The sequence below is a fragment of the Adiantum capillus-veneris genome, chromosome 14 (assembly GCF_014529385.1).
Source record: "Adiantum capillus-veneris isolate H3 chromosome 14, ASM1452938v2, whole genome shotgun sequence".
NCBI lineage: Eukaryota > Viridiplantae > Streptophyta > Polypodiopsida > Polypodiales > Pteridaceae > Adiantum > Adiantum capillus-veneris.
This window is the reverse complement of record NC_140944.1, coordinates 36,079,773-36,090,390: the sequence shown is the minus strand read 5'-3', so window position 1 is coordinate 36,090,390 and position 10,618 is coordinate 36,079,773. Positions and strand designations below refer to the sequence as shown.

The window sequence follows — 10,618 nt, the reverse complement described above, 5'->3', positions numbered from 1 at the left end:
ATGACAAGTGTGAAGAAGCGTTTCAAGAGGTGAAAGAGGTGTTAGGGGGGTTGTCAGCCATGCAGGCTCCTGATTGGGAGCAAGTGTTTTATGTAAATCCATCAGTAGGGGATGATGCCATTGGAGCCATGCTATTGCAAAAGGGGAAGGGAAGCCATTATATGAGGCCAGTGTATTGTGCAAGTCAAGTGAAGCTGGTAGCATAGAGAAAATTCTCGGAAGTAGAGCTAGTGATGGCCAGTGTGATATTTGCTTATCGACGATTTCGTCATTACTTGCTACCACGACCTTTTGTTTTCTTGACGAGTTATACTTTTTTGCCGCAGTTAATTAATGGCACTAACATGTCAAATGTGGTCAAGAAATGGGTAATTGAGCTGCAAGAGTTTGAGTTCTCTTTTCTAGTGGAAGACAGTACAAGAGCTACCTTAGCTGATTTGTTGACTTACAAGGAGAATCCCCTTCTTGTTCAGGAAGAGGTGGTGAGAAAAGTAGTTGAAGAAGTGCCACAGATCAGCAATGCACATGTTTTGTTCTTTGATGGCTCATACAGAAAGAGCCATGATGCGGCTTCAGGGGGTATAGCACTTTATGATCCAGAGGGAAAGCTAGTATGCAAGAGAGGGTTCAAGTTGGATGCGCACAGTAACAATGAGGCTGAATATGCTACTTTGGAAGCCGGATTACACATTTGTTTGAAGCATGGGATTAGAAGGTTGAGCATAAAAGGTGATGCCTTGTTAGTTGTGAAGCAAGTGCTAGGTGTGTGGAAGAGTAAGAACACCTCATTGAAGGAAATGTGTTTCAGAATTAAAGGCTTGTTAAAAAAGTTTGAAGCATGGAGCATTAGACATATTGAACGTGCTCTAAATGGAGAGGCACATGAAGCAGCTCAAGGCATGATTGGGGAGCTATTTGTGTTGAGGACCAACTTACCTCTTTATCATGGTCGGGAAAGTTTGGCTCAAGAAGAGGAGTTTTTGCTAACAGGAATCATTCCAAAGGACATTCATAAGTCTAAGAAGTATGGTTTTATGCGTAGAGCATACAGGTACAAATTGATTGGTGATGTCTTGTACATGAAAGGGGTTGATCTTGTGTTGAGACGTGTACCTTAGAGGGAGGAGCTGTATAGAGTGTTGGAAGAGAATCATGAAGGCGCATGTGGCGGACATTTTGCTCTAAAGATCACCTTGCATAAGATCTTGCAAGAAGGGTATGTATGGCCTAGTTTGCACAAGGATGTTCACCATTGGTGTAGGTCTTGCAATAGGTGTCAAGCATTTGGGAAGAGAGTTTTGAAGCCAGAGCTACGAAAAACCATTATGGCGTTGTCAAGAAATTTGTGGTCTTGCCAGGAAAGCACCGGGCTTATGACTGTGAGAGTTTGTGAGAGAAATCAACAAAAACTATATGAAGGAGTTAAACCATAGATGCCATGAAGACTAGGGTTTGGAAAGAAGTGCAATCAAAGAAGACTCGCTCTTTCTCTCTTGCATTCACACACACAAAGAAAGAACGCAAAAGAGAATGTCAAAACAATATGAAGATGAAAACATCAAGGCTATGGTCATATCGTATCATGGGTAATATGAAAGGGTTAATGGATGAGTTAATGGCATTCAATCTTGGCTGACCAAATAGGCTACGAATTGTTCTTTGGAATTGTAGTTTTGTGCTTACCATAATATATATATTTTGTCTAGTGATTGGGATTAATTGTGTGTACAAATCCTCTTGGTTCATAGCAAGATAACTACGCTTACATCAAAAGAAAAATTATAGTCTATGAGAGGTAGTATGATGGGATCTGGTGATAGAAGTATTTCATTGAGCCTTTCAGGGCCGAAGAGAAACACTATACATTGTTGAAAGTGTATTTTACGGCTAATCCACGTTAATTCTAATAGATCGTACAGAGTGAAAGCGATAGAAATGATCATCATGTGGGTTATTCATCTAGGATAGTATGTGAGAAATGTAGATATGAGAGAAGTGAAGAGATGAGAAGTTTCCCTCCCAAGCCCTATTCTTGCCCGTAGGCAATAAGGATACTGCGGGGAGAGATGTACCTGTAGCAAAGAGAACCTAGAGAGGATGAATTACTAAGAATGAGAGATATAGGTTTGGTTAAGGAGATGAGATTAGATACATATATATATGTTGGATTAGAGATGAAAATGAAAACAACAAGAAATCAAGAAAACATCAATGTAGAACACATCTTACTTGAAACCCTTTGGCACCATTATTGATGGGAGAGAGAAGAAGAGTGGATAATTCCACTTTGATTGATACACCAAGTGCAAGACCTTGTTTTATTAGAGTTGATCTTTCAAGGTTAGCTTGTTGCAAGAATGGCTAGTCTCCCTCTAGGAGAAAGTGTAGGCTTGGGCTTATGTTAATGGCTAAGTACAATTAGGCATTACTACTCACTCCCTCAAGAATTGCTCTCATCAATGGCTTGAATGCTTGAGTTCCTTTCAAGGAAGAAGAGGTCCCCTTTTATAGGTGAAGGGAACCCCCAAGGGTTTACACAAGAAGAGAGGAGCCAGTGTGAACAGGAATTGGAAAAGTTGGAAATGAGCTGCCCCTGCATGATGTGGGCAGACTGGGGTCCAGTATTTTGATCATATCTCCTCAACCGTGGCTCCAAATAAAAAAGTAAAAATATGGGCAAAAACTTCAGCTCATTAACTACGATTTTTATTTTAAAATTGTTTTCCAATTCGGATTGGAACCTTGTGTAAAAAATTCATCAAAATAGGGTCCATTTATGGCAGCAAAAGTCTTCATGTGGTCTCCTTAGCCTAGACTTTCATTTAATTCCAAAGGACACCTTATGCCATATGAAAGCATGACATTGATCCTTGACAAAGTTTTGTAATCATGCTTGCAATAATGCATTAAAATAAGTGTATCTTTGAAATCATGCCACCTAGTGTCCCACTAGGATTTGATTCTCTCCTAGTAGCTATTTAAAAAGAAATATAAGAAAAGTATAAAAAATACATAGAATATATATATATTGGAGTTTACCCTAGATATAGGATCTAGCTAGGGTGTGAGATGATAATGAAATAGTAGAAATAAAGAATCAATGCTTTTTGCCCGAAGTTAAAGAGGCAGAGCTATTGATGCTTTTCCCATAGTATTTTCTGATGGTAAAGTAAGGATATGTTACCCTTGAGAAAAATAATAGGATGAGATAGAAGGCTTATTATTATACTTAAATATGCATATGTACACTATAGGAAATATAATTATGTATCTAAAAAAATACAAAATAGATCTTGTAGCATGCGTTCCCACTATGTACGTAACACAGCACGACAGCGTTTGATGTGTTTGAAAAGTGGGGGATCGATGCAATAGGCCCATTACCTATCACAAACAGGGGCAAAAGCTATATTTTGACTACAGTAGACTATCTCTCTAGATGGGCAGAGGCTATAGCAGTAAAACAGATCTCTGCAAAGGATGTGTCAAAATTTGTGTACGATGAAATCTGTTGCAAGTTTGGGGTGCCATTAGAGCTACTTTCGGATAAGGGGCCAGGATTTAGAGCTAAACTGCTAGATTTCTTATACGCGAAGATGAAGATTAGACATCAGTATACCACTCCTTATTATCCGCACTGTAATGGCTTAAATGAAAGATTCAATGGTGAGCTGGTACAAATTCTTTCGAAAGTGACAAAGCACCAAGGAAAGAATTGGGATTTGGAATTGCCTAGTGCATTATGGGCTTACCGTACTTCGGTGAAGACAGGTACAGGATTTACTCCATTTCATTTGGTATATGGAAAGGAAGCACTATTGCCTGTGGAAGTGGAGTTGCCTGCAGTAAAGATGTTAGAGAAGTTTCTTGGGCCGCCTAGTGATGCATTCAAAGAGAGGCTCTTACAGTTACAAGAGGTTCAGTTGGATAGGATGAGTGCATTGGAACATTATGGGCAGATGCAGGATAAGGCTTTGGCAAAGATAAATGAAAAGGTCAAAAGTAACGGTATCAAGAAGCATGACTTGGTTTTGCGCTACAATAGTAAGCTGGACAACACCTTCCAAAAGAAGTTTCAAATTAAGTGGAAAGGCCCTTTCAAGGTAGTGGAGTGTTTTTCAAATGGTACATATCAGTTGGCTAACCTGGATGGGATTCTGCATAACTCAAGGGTAAATGGATTGCATCTTAAATTGTATCATGCTAGGTTGATGATGGTGGAGCAAGATGAGTTGTCTGAAGAGCAAGTAATGTCTGTGAAGGATGAGGAGACCTATGATGTGGCGAGTCCCATATCGCTTTTTCCTGCTGCTGATCATAAATGATCTAGCAGGCTAGGGGATGGGCAAATTATGTCAGGAGTTTTCTGGAGCAAATGATTGCGCATATGTACATACCCATGCATGGTGCATCAAATAAAGGATTGCCCATTTTCCAGAGCCAGGTGGTTACATGGGCCCACATGTGTACAGGTAGGACAGTGTGTACATAGTGCATCGATTTTCATCGTTACCAGTACCACTGTGTTTTTTCTTAAATAATGAGGAGTTGGTAGCGCGTAAAAATTCTCGAGGAAGCTATCAGCGGGCCAACGACATGAGGTAAGAAGGTTCGTCAGATGGCATCTAGTGGCGTGAGGAGGTCGAATGGGGTCAATACTTGCACGTGGAGAAGTACGGGCACAACGTGGATGTTTTCTTGTGATAATTATGCAAAAATTTCATCATGAGGACCATATTTTGGGGCCACTTCATGTGGTGGCGGGATGCATTATTGGAAAATGCTAAGTGCCAGGTGTGCGGATGATGCAAAAAGGTGACAAATATGCACTGCATGGTCAATTTTTGGCTTGTTCGGGGTCCGTTTGAGGTCATCTAAAAGGCCAAGGGTGCCCAAATAATGAATCTAAGTGTGGGAACTGAAAAAATAGAGAGAAGACCAGAAAAACGTAGAGAAGAGAGGAGGAACAGCCGCAACTGTGTTTTTGGGGTTTTTGGAGCCTGTTTTGGCCGTAAACTGCTGATCCGAGCTCGGATTTGAGCACTTTGACATTGTAGACTGGGGTTTTGGGCCATTCCGGACGCGATGGTGCTGTCCATTTTGTCAAATTATTCACTCTTTTTCTATTTTTTTGCTGTGTAAGTTTCTCCTATGAGCGAAGCTTCTGCTCTAATTTGTGATTGTATCTGGCATATTTTACCCATATTGTGTCAGCTATTTGCCCCATTGCTGTTGGCCCAAGCTCTATTGTATCTAAACATTAGAAATTCTCCTCTTTTGAGTTGAGTTTTTTGGGGGGGTGTGTGTGTGTGTATGTGTGTGTCTATGTGGAGTGGGCAAGTGGATAGTCTCTCTCCTCTCACTCCATCGGCGTGTTCCCTGCCTCGGCCAGGTGGATTGCGTAAGCCGAGTGGTGCCCCATGGTGTGTGTGTGTATTTTCCCAAGAGTGTGTATTGGGTTGTTACAGAGGCGTTCTGTGTGTTTCCATCCCTCTCACAACGCCTTTGATCCTTGTATCCACTTCAGTAGCCGACACCACCCTTTGAAACCTGTGGAGAAACTTGTCGCGACAAACACGTATCCAACTCTACCTGCTTGCATCTTTCAACCCATCAATCCATTCCTTTGCTATACCATGCAGCACCAACAACAATGTCTGCAGCTTCTCTTTGTCACTCTGCATCTCCAACAAGAGCATAAACGGTTCAAAATTTGCTAGCCATTTGTCTGTATCTTCATCACCATTGAAAATTGGGCCTGTATTCTGTCACATTTTTGCTTACCAGCACATCTTTAGGGAGAAATCAATGTGCTCCTCAGTAAGGTCATGGAAAGATGGAGAGGGGGAATGGGGAACATGCCCAACACACATAAAGATGCCCCTTTAAGGCTCACGGTATTCACATCACCCCTATCCTCTCAATTACACCTTCAAAAACACCACTCCTACCAACCAAGTATTGCATGTACACTTCACAAGCTCGCACACCCCATGTAGCACTGTGCTCAAGCCCTCTTGTCTCGCAATTTTCCTTATACAACCCTTTGCACACATGACACTTCTCTCTCATTGGGGATTTAACATTTGAGAATTTTTCATTTTACGTTTTTTTGACAATTTTATCAAATTTTTGAGTTTTTTTAACCAAACAGGTGACATAGAATAAAGTATTTATTTAATGTAATTCAATCATCATAAGACTCCATATATGTGTGTTTGATGGAGAGAGAAAGTATATATTCTAGAGAGATAGTATCTATGCGTGTTACCATTGGAAGAAGAGATTATAAACTCTAGAGAGAGAATGACTTCTCTTCTAAAATCTTTAGAGAGACAAAGTACAACTCTAGAGTTGTATATCACTTTGCACACCAATTAAAAGATTATATAACTTTTGACTAGCCGAATAAACCCTAAACGTTGACTACATTGGTAAGCTATCAAAATTTTGCCAGCATAACGGCATGAGAATGCAAATATCAGAAAAATCTCCATTCCTTACTTCCTTCCGTGAAGCAATGCAGTGCTCATGGGAAGAAGAATATATATACGCAAGAAAAATATGTCATTGTATATCACTACATTGATGAGCTATCAAAATTTTGGCTCCATAACCGTGTGAAAATGCAAACAAAAAAAATACCCATTCCATACCTGCTTTCGTGCAACATCCCAATGCTCACGTGAAGAAGAAAATACATACATAGTAAAATATGTGTTGGTATATCATTGTGCACACCAATCCAAATCTTGCCTAACTTTTATCTAGCATTGTATACATGAAACCATGATTACGTTTTCAAACATGATTAACAAAAAAAAGATTGATTATATTGACAAGCTATCAAAATTTCTACAGCATAACAACATGAAAATGCAAACAAAAAAAATTCCCATTCCATACTTGCTTCCGTGCAACATCCCAATGCTCATGAGAAGAAGAAAATACATATGCAACAAAAAATGTGTTGGTATATCACTTTGGTAAATCCAAAGCTCTCACCTACATGGTCCCATACATACCATAGTCTAGAAAACACCATAGACAACATCAATGTAGATGTCAATCAAGGGCAATGTGATTTGGGCTCATATTGTTGCCAGTTGGTCTCCTTGTCTCACTATCTACATCAATTGCTAGAATATCCCTTACACATCGAGCCTTGTAGCATGCAAGATGCTGCTAAATGACCGTGCATCACTATCTACGTAGTAGATGAAATGTCTAGATAACTTAGTGCAAAAATAGCCCAAGCCACCAGATTCAGAAAACAGATCAACAATGGAGGTCTGTTTCACAGTAAATGTTCAAATGAGCCAGCTGAAAAGAAAATAAACATGCACATATTTACTTTGCGTGACATATTCTAACAAGACATGGTAGCAAGCATATCTTCTTACTGAAAGAAGTCAAGGCTACACTCAGCAGCACCTCTAAGATCGCGTCCTCCAATGTACTCTCCATCAACACGTGTACGCTCCACCAATACACTGGATTTGGCATCAAAAGAGTTATTGTCCACGCTCTTTCCATCTCGTCCGTCCTAGATAGGACGTTTACCCTTATGATAAAACAATCCTAAAATAATGTTTCCACTTACAAATTACAATTAGAGTGTGATCTATTTGAAGAAGCTTCAAGAAAACTACAACCATGCTTTTTCCATCAGCAAATAACTTTACTTACTCTCTCAAAATCAATGCTCTTTTACACATAACCATCGATTTTCAAAATAAGGATGGTGTGCATCATTTTGAATCCCATCTCATGCATGACCAAACACAATGCCAAAGTGATCAGTGGTGGAGCTTAAGGTGATGTACCACCCATTGTCTACCACATACTTAGAAGCTAATAAGGTCACTTTCATACTCAAATTTTGAGAGAATTGATTCCATGGAGGGACCTGCATATTACGCATTGTAAATTTATTTAAAGTTCCAAAAATATCATGGACTAGAGGTGCCCATTGAGGTTGTGAAGAATGCATACCTTGTTTTCCAAAAACTGCTCAACTTTAAAATTTGTTGGAAAATTTGCAAACAAAAGAGAGGCCACTACATTGATTTTTTCCGCATCAACATTGGCTGTTGTAGAAAATCCAAGATCCTGCATACAATCAAACACATGTATTTCAAACACTCACAACACACACCACATAATCAATCTTTCTTCCCACATGTATTTACCATTTCTCATCATCGAGAGAAATTTTATAAACATTTATCATGTTGCCAATAGCGTTCACATCATAATTTGTGGAGGGTACTACATAATCTCAAAGTAAAATATTTCATTAAGACTTGTTGAGTAGACAGAAAGTGATTGCTAGATATCTTTACAAGCAAATTTACCTATGGAACCTTGAGCACCTATTTTGCTCTTTTTGGGGGACTTCTTAGTCTTCTTGGATTTAACAAATTCCAATCATTTTTTAATGGAGGAGATTGTACTAGTGTCTACTCTTTTTGAAGAGGTGGATCTCTTGGAAGCCAAGCCAATCTCCTCAATAACCTCTTCATTTCTTTCAAGAACGTTTTTTATATTCTTCGTTGAGCAACCATTTCGTTTCTAGCATTGAAATCAATGGATCATTGATCTCTTGTATCTCTTTGATAATAGACATGTTGAACTCTTCCTTTTGAAGAGTAAATAGAAAAAGAAGTAAGATTTTACAAAATCATACCTAGCATTAGAAATTACATAAAAAGTATACTTTGAAGTGAAAAAGTATACCTTCCATCTGAGCATTGCCAACAAAATAGCAGGCGCCTTGTACCAACCCCCTTTTGATACCTTCTTCTTGCAAGCAAACTCTACCTCTATCCATGAAATCCAATATTTGGGAAAGTCTTTCATTAGAGAATCTTTGCTTGCCACGGCTAGTTTTTGAAACAATTAGTCTCCTGACCAAAATTTGTGCTCATAGTGGTTCTATCAATCCTAAACCACAAAGTGACAAACACATACAAATTTGGCAAGGAAAAGAGCAAGATAGTAATAGTATTATCTTTAAAAACAAGAAATGAGCCTACTCATTTTGAGAACAAAGATGTAATAGGACTAATTTTTGAAGTTCTTAAAGTCGAAAAGAATGTAGTAGGTCATATCTTTCTTTTAGCACGATTAGAAAGATTGTTCAATAGTCTGTTAGATAGAGCTTATATGAATGAGTTTAAGATATGAAGAGAAAAAATTTATTCTCGTTTTCTTAAATAATACACTAAAGAAATATTTGATAAAGATTAATGCATAAGAGCTAATCTGTCTATGAACAGTATAATAAAAACTTAGTTAAAATTGAGATTTTTATTAATATCAATGTTTTATATTTATGTGTTTTAGCTTAAAATGCATGGGTAGGCTGAAAATAAGTTGAAAAAGTAGTGGAAACCCAAAAATATGGTTTTTATGATTCGTGATCTAAAAGTTACGTTTTCAGCCAAAGGAATATGTTTTTAGCAATTCTATCTACGAAACCTTCTAGACCAAACCCGTTCCCGTCGTTTTGAGTACCTGAAAGTCTATGTTCTGAGTTTGTTATACTAAGTTATGATAGAAACAAATTGCTAGCAGAAACAGGATAACCTTTCAAGCAGCAACATGTTAGCTTACAAACAGATATACACAGGTAATATCTCTTTTGTTTGATCCAATCAAGAAGTGATTATACTCTGTTTATGATGGTACAATATAATGTTTTGAATTTGATTATCATGTTGATTTCGTTGCATGAGTATGTTCTTTTGGCTATTATGTAGACGATGCAGAAACCAATGTGTGAAACAGGATCTGTGCAAGGTGTCTTGATATTGGGATTGTGATCGTGTTGTGATTTCGATTATGCTGGTTCTTACTATCAAGAGATTGAGATTGAGAGTGTGATTGAGATTGAGATTGTGCATAAGATTGAGATTGTGATTGAGAGTGAGATTGAGATAGCTCGGGGGTAGTCGAGATGTTATGAAACGAGCTATGCTCTTCTTGTAATGATTACCTCGTATCTATACAGACACTTTATTTCCATCTGTTTACTCTACGTACGTTGTATATTATTTGTTCATTATCAATGTATTTCACCTCCCGGGTCATGTCACAAGTGGTTTCAGAGCAGTTTTGATTCTACAACATAGATGCAAGAATACGAGAAACAATTGAAGAAAAAAGAGGATGAAAGTGGAGGTAAACGATCAAAGAAGAAGAAACGAAAAAAAAAACATCACGATGATGAGAATGACGATACGGGAGAAGCGACAACCAATTCATTCTTAAAGAAGGCTAAGCTTAAAGAGTTTGATGACATAAGAAAGACAGGCAAAGATTTAGAAGCATGGATTGATGAACTCAAAGATTTGGGCTTTCAATATCAAAAACAAGACCACCAAACTTTTGATTGCTCGAGCAAACTGATCAATAAGGAAATACCTACCAAGATGGCTCAATTGGAGACTATTGGCGATGCAGACGATAAAGCTAAGTCATGTAGCCCTTCTTTGTGATGCTTTGTATCTTTGCTACGTCCTTTGAAAGCTTCTAAAAGTTAATATTTAAATTTAAGTGATTCCGACAGTGTTCGTTGCTTCTATCCTCTAAACTGACTGAGAAATTAAACTTG

The 10,618-nt window shown here is 38.3% G+C and overlaps 1 pseudogene; it reads right to left on the bottom strand.

The window, feature by feature from the left end:
- Window positions 1-5,588: 5,588 nt before the first annotated feature.
- Window positions 5,589-8,424, bottom strand: LOC147442211 (uncharacterized; annotated as a pseudogene).
- Between the last annotated feature and the right edge of the window lie 2,194 nt (window positions 8,425-10,618).